This window comes from Hippoglossus hippoglossus, chromosome 8 (assembly GCF_009819705.1).
Source record: "Hippoglossus hippoglossus isolate fHipHip1 chromosome 8, fHipHip1.pri, whole genome shotgun sequence".
Taxonomy (NCBI): Eukaryota; Metazoa; Chordata; class Actinopteri; order Pleuronectiformes; family Pleuronectidae; genus Hippoglossus; species Hippoglossus hippoglossus.
In genome coordinates this window covers 6734690-6750855 of record NC_047158.1, presented here as the reverse complement: position 1 = coordinate 6750855, position 16166 = coordinate 6734690, and positions in this window count along the sequence as shown.

Genomic DNA, 16166 nt, shown 5'->3' with positions numbered 1-16166 from the left:
AGAAAACATAAGGACTGGCCTGTTGCTTGTGGGCTGGAGAGGGTGGAAACCATGTTATCAGTGTCTTAGAATAACTTTGTTTTTAACATTGCAAATATGAGCCTATTTGAAAGTATTGAAGTAAGAATCATTCAAATACTACTGTACATAAAATGTTAAAATTTACAGGCTTATTGCTGCTATTATTTATTTCTGCTGCTAATAACATTATTATATCTAAGTGTCACTATTAGTGTCATTATAACGACCACTCTGATACTTGAATGTACCAGTTACTGCTCCGTATCTCTTCTCCCCATCTCTCTCTTTTCTCTCTCCCTCTTTCAACCCACCTCTCCTCTCTCCCCCATTTTTCTCCCCCCACCCTGAGTCTGTTGGAGCTTTTACCCCATTTAAAGGGAGATATTTTTCCTCTCCACTGTCATCATGAAGTGCTTGCTCATTGTGGAAGCTGTTGTTTTTATCTATAATATCATGGTCGGTGCAGTGGTGCAATTGTCTGCACCAATCCTTGGTTAAAATCCTGATTGGGCTGGGGCCTGTATGTGGAGTTTGCACATATACTCCCCGTATCTGTGGGGCTATTCTCTGGGTACTCTGGCTGGATGGAGGGATGGATGGATGGGTGGCAAGGTCTCGACCGCACTACCTAAAGTGACTTGTGATAATTGAATTGAAATTGAATTGAAGAGGCTTGATACATTTTTTTTTTTAACATGGCTTAAAATAAGGCATTTTCTCCATTGTATTCTTCCAGCAGGTAACTTGAATAAACCTTCAATTATACACGGAGTCAAGGGTCTGTCAGTTAGAATATGGCACCACCGAAATTGTAAAAGAAATGTGCGATGAATCACTTTAGCATTTACACCCAGTGTCAACAGCTCGGTGATGACTCGCTTAAGTGGTTTTGAAGTTAAGTACCTTAAAGGTTGAGGAAGATTTAACTTTCCTGTGGCAAAGGTTTTGATTGTTTCTGCTGCATCTGTCTACTGTCTGTTTTTTCAAACTGTTTTTTTCAGTCCATTCTCGTCGACTCATCAGGGCTCTATATTATCGATCTTTTTAAGTGGATACTTGTACAGGTCACTTAACATCACTGTGTTGAACACGTTGAAGGGTCTCATTTAAAATTTAGAAATATATACATATTAATTCAACATTTTTACTGGAATATACTAAAACGATACAAAACAAATCCTTATACCTAGGAAATTATTTAGAATGATTTTCTGTTAACCAGCCACAGTGTATTACCATAAAAATAACAGCTTTTGTCAATACTGTTAACTTCTAAAATGAAGTTTGTACATTGTGTGTGCTGTTGTCATTGTGTAGTGCCATGACAAAACAAGACATTTTGAGTGTTTCAGCTAACAACAGAAATTATTTCCCTGGGGAAGTCGTGATATTATCATCCTGACTTTTCACTGCTGCATTATTCTTTATTGTTCCCAGGTTTAAAGAAGCAGCAAGCAACTTTGTGGCAAAATGCTGTTCTGTCGCAGTTAGTCATTTTCTGGTAAGAGTGACCCCATGTTTTTGTAACAACAGTAAAATGTTCTCAGCTACGTTTCAACAAAGATTCTCTGTAAAAAGGTTGTGGGACCAGTATGAAGCAGTAGGTGTCATGTGACCCCGGCGTTATGGCCTCTGCTCACAGCTGTATGACTTATTCATGCCGGCGTGGCTTGAAGCTTTCCGCTTCAAAGTGAGACACACAAACAAATGTACGTGACCTTCTGATTTGACTCCCTCAACTCAGGGGTTTCTTTTCATCTCCAGATTCTCTTGCTGCTGGATGAACTACTCATTGTTCTAATATGAGGCAACACAGAGAGAAGATGTTGGGACTGATTAAAACTGTGGTGTACGATTTCTTAATTTGGTCTCATTTATTTAAATGGTACCCAGTGGTGGTTTTTAACTTCTGGTATCCCAGTGTTATTTTGTATCGTTGCACAAGCGTGAGCACACGGGAGGAGTAACATGCAAAGAAACATATGTGCAAATTCAGTGAAGAAAACTGTAAGCATCAATAGATAAATAAATAAATTGTAAATTAAAAGCATCGGAGAAGCGATGCATGTACCCTGCGTGCACGTTGTATATATCCTAATCAGGCATCATCTTTAGTTTGTCTCTCTAGCTCTATTATTTGTGGAATCAATGTTTTTCGTAGCATCTTTTTGTTGACTGTGACCTTTCACCAATCAGTTCCAAACGTTAATCATCTGAAGAAACCCTCCCAAGTTATATTCTTACCAAGTTAGGTGAAAGTAGGTCCATTGGCTGTTGCGTTATTTTGTTCACATACACACAGACACACACTGGGGCAAAAACAATGCTGTTTCCAGCTAAACCGGCGCACAGGGAGACAACCGGTTATTTCATCAGAAAGGAAATGCATTCAGTTTGTCTGAACAGAATTCAGTTAAAAGAAAACAGAACAAAACAGATTTGGATTGAATATACTGAGGCTTTTCAAAAGGTATTGAGTAACAACATAAAACATGTGAAGAGCCACCTCAATTATTGCAGGGACTTGAGCTGTTTAAAAAAAAAAAATTCAGCAGCCGCCAGAAAGGCTCATTCACTTGTTGGGAATATTATCAGTGTTTATCTAATGAGACAATCGCACTAAACAGTAAATGCACATTGTTACTCTGAATAAAGTTGTTGTGTTTTTAATCCTAGCTTATCTTTCAGTGTGAAATATAAATAAAATGTCCCGGCCTCGGTGTTCACCGTCTCCTCCTTCCTCGTCAGGTGAGCAGGTTCTGACGACTGTTGATGACTTCTCACTTGGTCAAAAAAGCTGTAAGCGTACACATTTGGCTTTTGGATCCAGAGTGAGCCTTGTTATATAGTCAGTCATTTGTCCTGGTTATAAGAATCACTAGAGGATGCCGGAGGGAAAAACAGCAAACCTAATGAGTCTGTCTAAAATTTGAAGGGTTCACCATAAAGTGCAGCTGACGGCACCCGACTGTATGAGCTGTCAAGGGGTCATGGCACCAACAAATCAACCTTTAAAACCAAAGCCGAGTGTCACACAGTGTGATTCTTTTATTTAGGTGTGATGACAGTGAAAGATTGGCACGCGAGACGGAGCAACACGCTCCCTCATGACTATACATAGCCGAGAGACTAAAATTGGTGAGATATGCAACATCTCAAATACATCAAGCGGAGCCTTTAAATAAATTGGAGACAAAGTAGGCCAGTCAGCGCCGACTGTTCGTCTTTGTTCAATCTCGGCTTCTCGGCGTCTGACATCTTTCCCTTTGTCTTCTTCTTCATTTTCCACACAATCAAGAGGCGGAGCGGTGCAGAGAAAGGTTGTCATGGTAACAGGAAAAATAGCCAGGATGACCATGAGTGAGAGAGACCTGATAGCACACTGTACCGTTCAAAGTATTCCATGACCTGATACTACGGCTGCAGGATATTACTTTGAGATTTCCTGCAGATGAAAAATAAGTCACACAGTAGTTTGGGCTTCAAGGTCACTACTCTACTGGAAACGGGCTTTCTGAAGATTATTACTGCCCTGGGATGTATTGTTAGCAAGTTTCAGTTTTGCCCAAGCTATTAAGTTTAAATTTAGATATCCATTTGGAAAAGCAGCATAACTCCGAGCTTGGTTCATCTTCATTTAAGTCACTGCTGTCAAAGTGGCCCATATCCCAAATTGCTAATTTCTCTTTGTGTTTCCAGTGTGTCATCTGGAAACCGAGTTCAAACTATGTGTCAGAAAAAACGCATTAATTTGTTTTTTGTGTGTGTGTTTGTAGTCCAAACTAATCACTAGATAGACTGACAGCTCACAATTGTCCTCAGCATTTTATCACTGATAGCGTTGTATGGTTGAGACAAACTTTTGAAACTGAGCGTTTAAAATTGAGTGTCTTTTAGAAAAGTCCTCTCAAAGCAGAAAGAAGCCGTACGAAATCTGATTAGTTAAGCGCCCAGTTGAGAGGGAATGAGATCAAGCGACCTTTTGTGCTTTCATGATATATTTTCTCGTCATGTGAAAGAGGAGCTTTTGAAAACATACTCGTAAAGCGATAGTATGGCAGAACTTTGATTTCATAGTATTTAACGCATCGTGTCCTAAACAGATTAATGTTCAACCTCTCGTGATGTTTCAGATGTTGCATATTTATTTTCCTCTTTTAATTGTCACATGAACCACAATCTGTTAGTCACTCCTGATGCTGACAGTCTCATAGAGGGACAGCTCTGTAAGACAGGAGAGGATCCTCTCCGACAGAGACAGCTGAACTTTGCTGAAGTGCTCGGTCACTGACATACCTGCAGCGGTGTCTGCTTATTATTCTGACAAAGACCAGTAAGAAAGACTTCATAATATCCGACTCCTCGATATCTGGAAATAGCCACCGGACAGACTTCAAACTCTCTCTGAGTTTAAAGCAGCTGTTAAAAAAGAATGTGAGAAGAAACTATGGGGTATTTTTGTTATTTTTGTAGAAAATGGCTATTTTAGAAATGTGTCTCTTCTCGTTGCTCCTCTCTTCACTCCGTTTTTCTCATTTATCTGACTTTTAATCAGTGTGTGCGCGCTGTTTCAAGTCTCTCTTACAGAAAAGACTAAATCCCATTTTAAAAAAACAGTGTTTACATGTTGATAAGTAGCAATAAAACTATCTTTCATTATGTATCAATCATCACATCTAAATGATCTTTTTTAACATTTAACTAAAAAACTGTTCATACAGCTAACTTATTGTTTATGCCTTACATTTACATAACCATAAAAATATCTCGAAAAACATTAAAACTCAACACTAAAGTTGATGCTAACTATACGGCCTGACCAAAATGGATTTTCTATAGGCAGCCAATATACTAATAAAAAAACCAAGAAGAAAGAGGCATTAGGATCAAACCTTTATCCATAATCTAAGAATTGTGGATCCAAAAGGAAAGTACTGACGATGTTGTGACTAATACCAGATCATTAAAACGAGGGAGCTTTGTTTCCTCCAAAAAATGAAAATAAAAAAGGTAGCTGATGAATTATTAATATGTTGGAGAGGAGATGGATTATAAACAAAACAAACAACTCGGGAGACTTGAATCTCTGAGCCTCCCTCTTTTATGCTTTCAAAACTGAGAGATTCCAGCGGAGAGAAGCGGAAGAGATGAAGCCTTGCATGTCGGTTGAAAGTCGGGGTCGCCCTGCTCCACAGAGAGCACTGTGGAAGCAGTGATGTCTGGCAGTAGATACCCAACAGCCCATTCAGGACGTCTTCAGAGGTTCAGCTCATTCCCTCAGTCAGCTGCGGAGCAACAGGGTGGCTGCCTCGCTCCAAGTTGGCCAGCTCCATGCCAAAGTCTCTAGTGGAATTGCTGGGCTCATTATAGCGGGATGAGAGTTCACTTCTCCTCTAACTATGTGAGCTTCACTGGGGATAATGAGCCTCCTGACCACTGGGAGTAAAAGCTTGTCTGGCTGCTTCAGTCTGTCTGTAGCAGAGAGCCTTCACTCCCTGTTGTTTCCCCCTGAATCCCATCTCATGCATTGTGATGCACGTCATCTTGCAAATCGCACTTAACATGCAAGTCTAATAGCTTTGGAAATATTTGTCTTTAAATTGTAGAATTTGAGAAGCTTTGGTATATAATCCTATGATTGCATGTTATTTGATCACAGTTTTCTCTAAAAGTTGATGTTTTTGGGAAATGCAGTTAATCACTTCCTGTCAGTGAGTTAGGTGAGAAATCAATACCACTCTCAAATGTGAATGTAAAGCTACATTCAGCATTTAGTTAGCTTTGCTTAGCATAATGACTCGAAACAGTAAAGCAGCTTGCCTGGAGTCGTGCAACAAAATCACTTATTTTGTTTGTTTTAATCTGCACAAAAAACTAAATGTAAAAATGACATTTGGCCGATTTACAGCACCAAACTTGTTCTTGGCACCGAGCAGTTGCCAGGCAACCGGCAGAGACTGAGTTACTGACCGTGGTCAAGAAATAGTAAGCACATTAAAAATAAATCTGTCAAACAATAATTAGTTTGAGTTTTTTCACACATTTTTGTAGCGATCCAACAAGCAATGTTTGAGGTGTTAATTGGTGAGCTTACCTGGACTGGTAGGATTCTGTCACCTTCAGACTGATGTAGGCAAGCTCTTAGCCTGTTTGCTAAGATTAACTGTATGGATGCTAGCTGTAGCATTATATTTACAGATTAGTCATCTCATCTAACTTTGTGCCACAAAATGTCAAATTTTCCTTCAAATACTTCGAAATGTACCGTCCACAAAGTATAATAGCATCAAATATCTAATTAAAACCGAACTCTAACCAATGAACAGTAGCACACTGGTTTGCCCCATGTCCCATCTGCTAACATGGAGAAGGTGGGGATCTTTGGCCTATACAGCAGAAATCCAGCAGAAATCTCGTCCAATGGAGGCTGGAATTGGCTTCAATCCCAACCGCCATGACCCCCGCAGGTATAAGTGGTTAAGCTAATGGATGGATGGATTCAGAACCTTGACATGACAAAGTTAATGCCACTGCCACTTATTTGAAATTTTACTAGAACAAAAAAATGTATCCTCGAACCTTACCGTGAAGACTTTTTCTTCCATTTCACGAGTCACAGCTGTTGGTGGTTATTTTCAGATGTCATTGACAAGTCACCGTACCTTTCAAAAACTCTCTTTGCTGCAGGCGATGCATTATGTGTGAGAGACCCAGATATGTGGGTCTGTGGGGGGGGGGGGGGGGGGGGGGGGGGGGGGGGGGGGGGGGGGGGGGGGGGGGGGGGGGGGGGGGGGGGGGGGGGGGGGGTGTAATGCTTTTGGTGCTTGGAACATTAGCAGCTTGAAGGGAAGGGGGAAAAAACAGTGGACCTGCCACAGCAGAGATATCCAGAATTGGGCTGCCAGCCTTGGCACATCTCCCAGAGAATTGTGACTCAACTGTAGCTGCTTGAATGTCCGTCCAGTCTGTTCCCAGGTGAGCCAGCCCACAAAACGCCCTGTACTATCTTTACTGTGCTTGTGGCTTCTTTGATTATTTTTAGTGGCTTTCAAAGCACACGCGTGAGCGGCAGTGTTTTCAAATTCGTGTTTGAAACATCTTATTACATATAAAAAAATAATGTTGCCATAAAAAAACAGGCTCTGTGTTTCTCAAGGGACCAAGTTGTTAATGACTCACAATTTAGAGTTGATGGATAAACTTTTACATGAACATTTGTATCCCTATAACCATTTGTATTCCTCTTATCAACTTTATACATATATACCATTTTAAATTAATTTCCTATTTTCTTTAGTGAGTGCGTGTGTATATATATATATATATATATATATATAATATATATATATATTATATATATATATATATATATATATATATATATATACACACACACACACTCACTGTTATAGTACATATAGATTACTTATATTAAGTATACTACTGTGTAACTATACACACATGTATATTATTCTCATTCATAGGGAACACCATATGCTTATACCGTATCCTTATAAGTGATGACCAAACTCCGTATGCATCCTTGTGCAATCATCTCATGCCACTGCACTTGTTTCTCTACAAATAATATTTCCATCTGTAGTGAAGGGTGTATATTATGTACCTCATTTTGACAATCTGCTGCTGTAACAAGTGAGTTTCCCCAGTGTGGGATCAACAAATCTTATTTTATGGTCTAAATCTTGAAAGTAAATCATTTTAGATCTAAATAACCTAAATGTTATTAAGTGATGACGAATTAAGTGCCATTTAGTTTCAGGGGAAGGCAACCAATATAACATAACAACTGTTTTTGGAATAAGGTTATTTCTTCTTTGTGCATTACACTGTTCTCTGCCTCTGCCTGTGTGGTGTTGGGATAATGTGACCTTGACCAATGTCCTCTATGAGTCCACCGTGTGCTGCTCAGGGAGAAGTGGAGACCTCAGTCTAGAAAAGAGAAGAGGACAACAAGTGAGAGCTTTAGCTGCCTGGGTCTCCTGTGCAGTGTAATATGAAACTCTATTCTTCGATCAGGCCTATTTTCAGCCCACACTTTTCACTGGAGCAAAGCTGATCTCCCTAGCATGCACTCTGGGAGAATTTGGCAAGAGTGCACACATGCACACGGAGAGAGCCGACACTTGGCTAGGTTACTCAAATCAAATTGGGGCTAAACTTGACCTTTGAGGGAAAGTCTCAGGTCTGTGCTCAGGCCTGATCTGTCGGCAGCCACATTAAAACACAATGAGCCAACATGTGTCTCACCTGAATTTACAATGGACTGAAATCTCTCACATTGGACAATAGAGAAAAACATTTCAGGTTTTTCTCGAAATACTTCTTAACTTACAATACCTTATTATAATGAGTTGGTGACACTTCCAAACAGGGTTTGCAACACTTTTCTGACAACATGATCAAGCTGCCCAATTTGTGCTAGCCAGAGACTTTTTCATTTACAGCAAATTGTACTTCTATTTGCCCGAGCTCCTGTCAAAGCCGTATTTCGCCGCAGCTCGGATAGATATTTATTTTGCTCCTGTTTTCTGTCTGTCTGCAAATTTATTTTCCCCTTGTCACATATTTCTCCATGTCTTTCCCTCCGCCAAGTATTTTCATAGTGCTGTTGCTTTCATTTGTTGGACTTCAATTGAAACTGATAAGTGTAGACATCACAGCTATGAATTTTGTCCAAAGAGTGTTTTTTTTTTTATGGAACTCCATTTCTGTCAGCTTCTGTTTATTTGCCATCACACGCACAGACCACAGACTCCCCTGATACAGTATATGATAACTTAGAATATTCAATCAATTCCTTTGAGTATATATTGTATTCAGTATGTCCCATAAAGTGACTTATTAAAGGTGAAGTCTGTTTTTGAGCATATAAAGATGGATAATGTAAAAAAATTGGTTCACTAAACTAAAACTGTATTTGCAGTCTCTGTAGGTTCACAACTCTTAGCACCAACATATCCTTCCAGTGTTAGATGTTTTGATTTACTTAGGGAGGACTAAGGTTATGTTTTTAGCCGCGGGTCGTTCAGTAACCAGAAGGGTGGTAGTTTGATCCCCAGCACCTCCACTCTGCATTCCGACGTGTCCTTGATTAAGATATTCATCCCCAAATTACCCTTGAATGGTACATAAAAGAAAAAGTGCTGCGTATAGAAGCAGTGTACGATTGTGTTTGTGTATTGTAACATGCTTTGAGTGAGCGAGAAGACTGGAAAAGTGCTATATAAACCCATTAAATTGTGGTGTGGATCCAGGAATTTTTTATCTTTCCAAAACATTGCGAGATAGGACATTTTTTTTTCAGTTTCTCTGGTAATAATGTATGGATCTTGTACGTACAGTTTGGGAAACCACTTCCCTTGTCCTTTTTTTCATCATAAGACCCAGACAGATGTGTAGGATTGCTTGGCCGTGGCAGAGCTATGCACTCTACTTAATGCCATTCTAGATGTTTTTATTTTTCTGTCAAAGTCGCAGAGTAATGAACAACCATAAAATGTCACAGATGGAAAAAAGGATAAAAAGGCTAATAAGCTTCTCAGCGACTTTACTCAAGGGGATTTCATATCAACCCTTCAGGTTTTGTCTTTCTAAAACAAATGTCATGCCTTTCTGGATGACCGAGCTCAGAAACCTCAGTGGCTGCAGTCAAGTTTTTTGCCAAATGAGTGTCGCACCTCTTAAATTGTTCTGACATTTACATTCAATGAGAGTCAAGTCGCGGCTGATTTATTTGTATATGCGTTATTCACTGCTGTGGAACCTGTGGACGTCACTTCTAGCCACACTGAGAGAGCAGTTTGAAAATAAAATGACTCTAATCAAGTCCTTCATTCCCTTAAATGTTCACTTTTAGAAAATCACAGGATCAATAGATATATTGGTTATTTAAACCTTATACAGTACATGTCCTCACTGAAATTCTGTTTAACATTAGTCATTTTGCCGTATCAGTCGCATTGTAGGTGCTTAGAAAGAGGCTGAAAATACAATATTCCTTTGTAGTCCGATTTTCTAGCCTTTTTCTGAAATTCTGTGACATTTCCTAATTAGATTAAGATGATTAATGTTTAGTCGTTGATGTTTGCTGCAAGTAAACAGCTGATCTAAACTGAGCATTGTGAGTGTTTGTCATCAGAACACAAGATAACCACTCAATACTTGTTTGTGTCTTTGTTTTTGTGTCTTTGTTTGCAAGACATCTCAAATTCAACCTAGGAGGTTGTCATCTGCGTTTATTTGTCTGTTTGGACTGATTAGCATGAAATGTAGTGGAAGGATGTGGTATGGGGCACTTAAAGAAGCTGTTTCCTTTTGATGCGGATCAGGGGGTGGATCCAGGAATTTTGTATTAATTTGTTTAACATTGCAATACATTTTCGTTGATTTCTCAGAGAATTATATTTTGTATCTTGAAAATTCAGACATATTTAGGGGTAGAGGCTTTTTTTTCAGCCACCATTTGGTAACAAATAGGGTAGAAACCTGTTACTACCACCAGTGTGTAGCTGAGAAGCGTAATGTGGCTTAAGCTATGAGGCTTGTTTTGATTTAAGGGAACTGTTGTGCCTCGGCGGACGTTTGTGAAATAACTCCAGCATGACTGCAGATAAGATGACACTGTGCCTGCAGGTGGCACTACAGCACCATAACAACTTCAGCTTTGCACAGGTCATCCCTGAACAAAGCCCTAATGTACACTCACTTGGTTTTTCATGGTGTCCCAAGCAACCACTCACTATGATGCATGACCCTGCTTTATCTCGACACTCACGTAAACACAGAGACAGATTCTCGAGCTCTCCAGTTTGATTAGCAGCATATTGAAGTTTTAATAATCCTGTCTTAAAAATGTATTTTATGCTGACATAAATAAAATATGGCCTTCAGATTGTATTCATTTTTTTTTATCCTACCCCTTCATACTTCATCGAGATAATACATTGAAATGAGAGAAATAAATGTTCATGTGAAATTAAATTGAGTTATCCTGAACATGGGTACCTCAGCAACCGTTATTTTAATATAGCCGGACATTTTAGAAGAGATAACGTCCTGTGGAATCATGATGGACTCCAGCGATTTGCCTCTGAGGGAGAGAATCACTGACTAATATAATCACACTCCTGTAGCTCCATACTCAGCTCTATATTTGGGACTGAGCTGATGGGGGGCAAATGGACTGAATCAATTTTAAAATTATCTCCGTGCGGCACTGATGCAACACTTGAGCTATAATTTTAACCTCCCAGATTCAGTGGAGCCAAATGACAAACTGCAGCTCATAAAGACTTCACTGCCCCCTTGTGTCTTTATTTAGATTCTCCAAAAAGGTAAGGAGGTTTAATCGTTATGTTCATCTGCTTGTTGTTTCTTTAAATGGACAAGTGCTCCAGGTTTACTCGAGGAGGATTGTCTCCTTAAAAGCCAAACTAGACTATGTTAACAGATAACAATGCATGACATAGTTTCACTTTCACATAATTAAACTTACAGTCTGACTGCCGATTTCCTCTTTGAATTCTGTTCTGAGAATTCTGAGTTTGTTTTTTCCGTATCACTGCTCTACAATACCTGGATCTTTATTAGTTGTTTCCCACATGTACGCAAATCTAACAATTTATCACAAATGCTCCCGGTCCAAGAGTTTTGATTTGATTTGCAAAATGTAAAGTAGGCCATCTTGGAGTACAATTTGTCCGAGAGGATGAGCAGAGAGAAACACCATAACTGGTCATTTATTCCTCCATCCTTTGGGCGACAGTTCAGTGTTTATCTGTTTCTATTCAACACACATGTGATGTGATGTCATATGATTCCTTATAATTTAAATATGAAATTTTCCACTTTTACCAGTTTTTCCACTCACTGGCTTTCACTTATAGTATCTCTGATGGTTAGAGGAACATTTTGCTAGAGGCTATACAGCTGCTTTTTGTTTATGAATAAAATATCAATGTTTTCAATCTGTAATAGATATTATAATATAATTTGAGAGATTTATGTCTCCTGAGTAATAACCTTGCAGGAATGTTGATTCCCTGAACAATTGTTTTGGAAAACAAAGATACATACCTAATAAAATAATAAGTCCCCTTTCATAACACTAGATGGCAGCGTAATTCAAAGAATAAGATCCTCCCTAAGGGAGAACATTATTTAATTTGCAAAGCAGGAAATATACACACCTGTATGTATTTTAATATTTCTATGATAGTCCTTTTTTAGCTGTAGCCAGATGTAGCTGTATTCTTCATCACCACATACCAATAAAAAATGTATTGGTGTGTGCAAATCTAAAATCTACCCTGGTCAAATACGTCAAAACGTCTACAGATCATTTCCAACATCACCATGCCCTTATCTAAATGATGTTTTCTCATTTTTGACGTAAAGGATGAAATGTATCTGTGAATTTTATCAATTTAAAAAATGTGTCAAAAGTTGGCGCCGAGGACTTGAGGAGATGCAAAATGAGCAGTTGTTCCAAATTCTTTAAAAATGTTGTTATGACATTTAATACACTGACCCTTCTCTTCAGAGATATAGTAAAATAATACTGCTGCCATTAGATGATGTTGTACAATAAAGGCCTATAGTCTTGGAGCCCGTCACCATTAGGTGTAATAATATGCATTACTCTGTTATATGTGGGCCTTTCTAAACTATGTACCTGTAGATAAGAAAAACCTGACCATGTTAGACCACATCACAAACAAAAAGAAACACAAGCTCTCAGTGCCCCCATCCGGAGAGAGTCTCACAGGAATGTGGAACAGCTTGTAGTGCTGCACATAATTAGATAAGAGCTGGACACACTCAAGCTCATATTGTGCATAAAGACCTGTTCTGCTTTTATCTAATTATGTCCAGCGATACAAGGTGTTCCATATCCCTGCCGATGGTGAATTTGCTTGAGCTTTTGTGACAATTCAAAATGTGCAAACATGAAAATATGTCTTGCATTTGCCAGGTCTTTTGTTTTCTTTTTTCATTATTATTTAGCTTTTTGTAATCCAGGGTAAAGGGTAGTTCAATAGGAGTGGTAATAACTCGCGGGTCTCTCAGATGCCTTTTAATAACACTTTGTTTTTGAAGCCAGAAACCACAAGCAGTGGGTATAAAAAGCACGGAGGACCCAAACATAGTTGTCACAAGCTGGGAAAGAACTTTGGGGGGAGTTTCTGGGGGGCCCCAAGGCAGAGGGGTAGCATTCAGAGAGTCTAAGTGGTGCTACAGATTTGTAGTGAATCCAATCTTGGGTCCTGTTGGCTCTCCCACAGCAGATATAATTCAAACCGAACAGAGATTCTTTGGCCAAATACCCAACCAACCTGACCAGATTATCTAAATTCATCATGTGTCTTACAAAATGATATAATTGTTTCAGTCTGGATTGATATGAACTATACTCTCCCAGGAACCCTTGGCCTTTACAGCCCATGATGCATGTGCCATGTGGGTGTGGGATCTGCAGTTTACCGCTTCAGGCCTGAGTAAATACTGCAGCCATTCCAGGCATTGCTGTGAATGGTGGAGGAAGGAAATGTCTGTAATCAGGGTAACTTCACTGTTTCCCATAGCTGCGTCAGGAAGTAAATCAGTTGCAGGGAGATGACAGTAGTTGAATAGAGGGAGCGTATCTGACGGACACAAAAAGGAAGGAGGTCTTAGTTAGGTTAAGTTGCTCATCATCATTATTTCTTAATTTTTAGTACCACATCTCTTCTTGGACAAAATGTTTTTGAGGGAAGACCAGTGAGCCGCAAGGGATCTTTTTTAATTTGACCTTGTGTCATCTTTAGTGTATAGCTTTCATATTACATTGTTTATTTGAGAACAACGTTGCAAACTTTATATCGCTGGAATTTATAGAGCAGTTAATGTTTCCCTTGTGGTCTTAGTCGCACAGCCTGCCGCTCTGACTGTCCGTCTCCTGTGGGGCTGAGGCCATGGTTACACTGTTGTTACTACTTGTTATTGTAGCGAACAAATGTTATTCCTGATCTTTTTCTGTGGACAAAAAAATAATATGCATACCACGAGCCTGTGTTCAAAGTTGAGATTAAGGAAACACAGGGTATCCACACACTCGAATATTGCTCCTAAAATTAAGATTTAGCCACGACTCCAATGTGTATTATCCGCACGTCCACTCCTCTTCCACTCACTTTCCACTCAGGCATGGAAAAGTTACACGGTGCCAAATGTTGGCTCATGGCCTCTGCGTTAAGTCTGGTGCATTAACAGCAATTTAGAGTAATGGCTTTTTTTACACTTCACAAGCTCCATAACTTTCCCTCTTCTGATGACATCATCACATCAGTGTGTGAGCGTGTGCCACATGCTAAAACCCAGGTTTCTGTTAATGTCATTTGAGTTCAAAGCACATACATCTAATGCAACGAGAAGACTATATCTGAAGTAAGACCTTTTTCCTCTGAGTCAGCAGAGCTGCAGGCCTGTGATTGTATTACATAAAGTAAAATACGGCTGAGCAGTCGTCTAAGCAGTCCTCGTTCCCTCCTGCTTGTCTAATGCAGAAATCTACTTTAGGTACTTAAGATAGCTTAATTATTCAAGAATTTAAAAAGTAAAATTTAACTAACAAGAAACTTGCTCTCAAGAACTAATCTAAGCCATCATGTTTCGGCAGCTCTCACCAGATGTGGACAGATCACAACAACACAGACAATCCATTCTACGCCTTATAACACTCGATCATTCATGAAGCCAGTGTTGATTTTTGATTATGTCTTTTAAGCTTTTAGCATCTGTTTTCTTCTTTTTTTCCATCTTTCAGCGCTGCTGTCCGCACGGCACTGAAACCCCACTGACTGCACTGCATTCACTCACAACAACACCATGAGTTACAGCATGCCAGTGAGCAAACAAGAGGTTATTTCTGTCTGTGGTCGAACCGTAACTGCCCCCCTGCCAAGCACACTGCTGGCTGGGTCTAACCAGGACAAGAGGGGGTGGCGACAGAGGCGGCTCGTGTTGTGTGTAGCAGCCACTGGAGGGTTAATTAGACTTATGGGAAAGTTCTGGTTGTTGAAATCAGGGAATGTTAGACGAGGAAGTGTGAACGAGTGGCCCGGCTCTTTGCTGGAGTAACATTTTGTTTTCTCACATGATGTACAGATGGTGGGGATACCCTGATACCCCAGACACACAGACATGGAACAGATAACACCCCCCCAAATCCAGCTGCTTGTTCCACATATACACTGAGCTATTTTTAGAAGCGTGGCCTGCCTCTGTTTTATAGTGCTGAGTTGTTTTTTAATGGCGAGGTTTTAGCACCGCCTTCATTAAGACATTATTTAGTCCTGTTCTTTATAGCTATGTACACAGGGCTCATTCAACACTTTTTATGTGATATTATCAGCTCATTTCATAACAACTATAATTGGTCTGGCTGCCTCTGTACAGTGGGATTGTACAAGTTAACTTTATTTATGAATGATGAATTTATGAAGGATTATAAAGATGATCGTTGGAAAAAATGCATAAAGTATTAAAGATAATTATTTATCAGATATAATGTTAGAAGCCGATTGATTGTCTTTATTTATTGATATCCCAAAAGCACCACGATAGAATAAATGGATAATTATTCACTCTGTGTTTACTGTGGTTAATTCACAGGTAGATAAAATGTATGTGATAACTCTGTCTATATAAGAGACGTGTTTAGGACTCACATGTTATTAAATGATCTGTCTCAGTTGTAAATAGAGATTTATCTACTGTAATATTGCTTCTGTGGATGTAATTTATTGATATTAGTTCAGTTATACTCTGTTTAGTCAATGATGAGAGGTGAATTTAGAGGAAAGATTTGAGATAAAATGAAAAATGATGTTTCAGCTTCTTAATTGATGCTGCAGCGTGACTCAGTTGTTCCAGATGTATTGCATCATTAAATTTCAGTCATTTCTATGGTAATTAGTCCAGTCACTTATGTGGTATTTTGATGTCATGGAAAAAAAATTATCTGCAAACCTCAACTTCTCTACAAATTGTTGTAAGTATTGACTGATTAATCTCAGTGAAACAATCGGTCAGACTGACTATCTTTATTTTCTATTATGAAAACCGTGGGAAAGAATGTAAGTCTT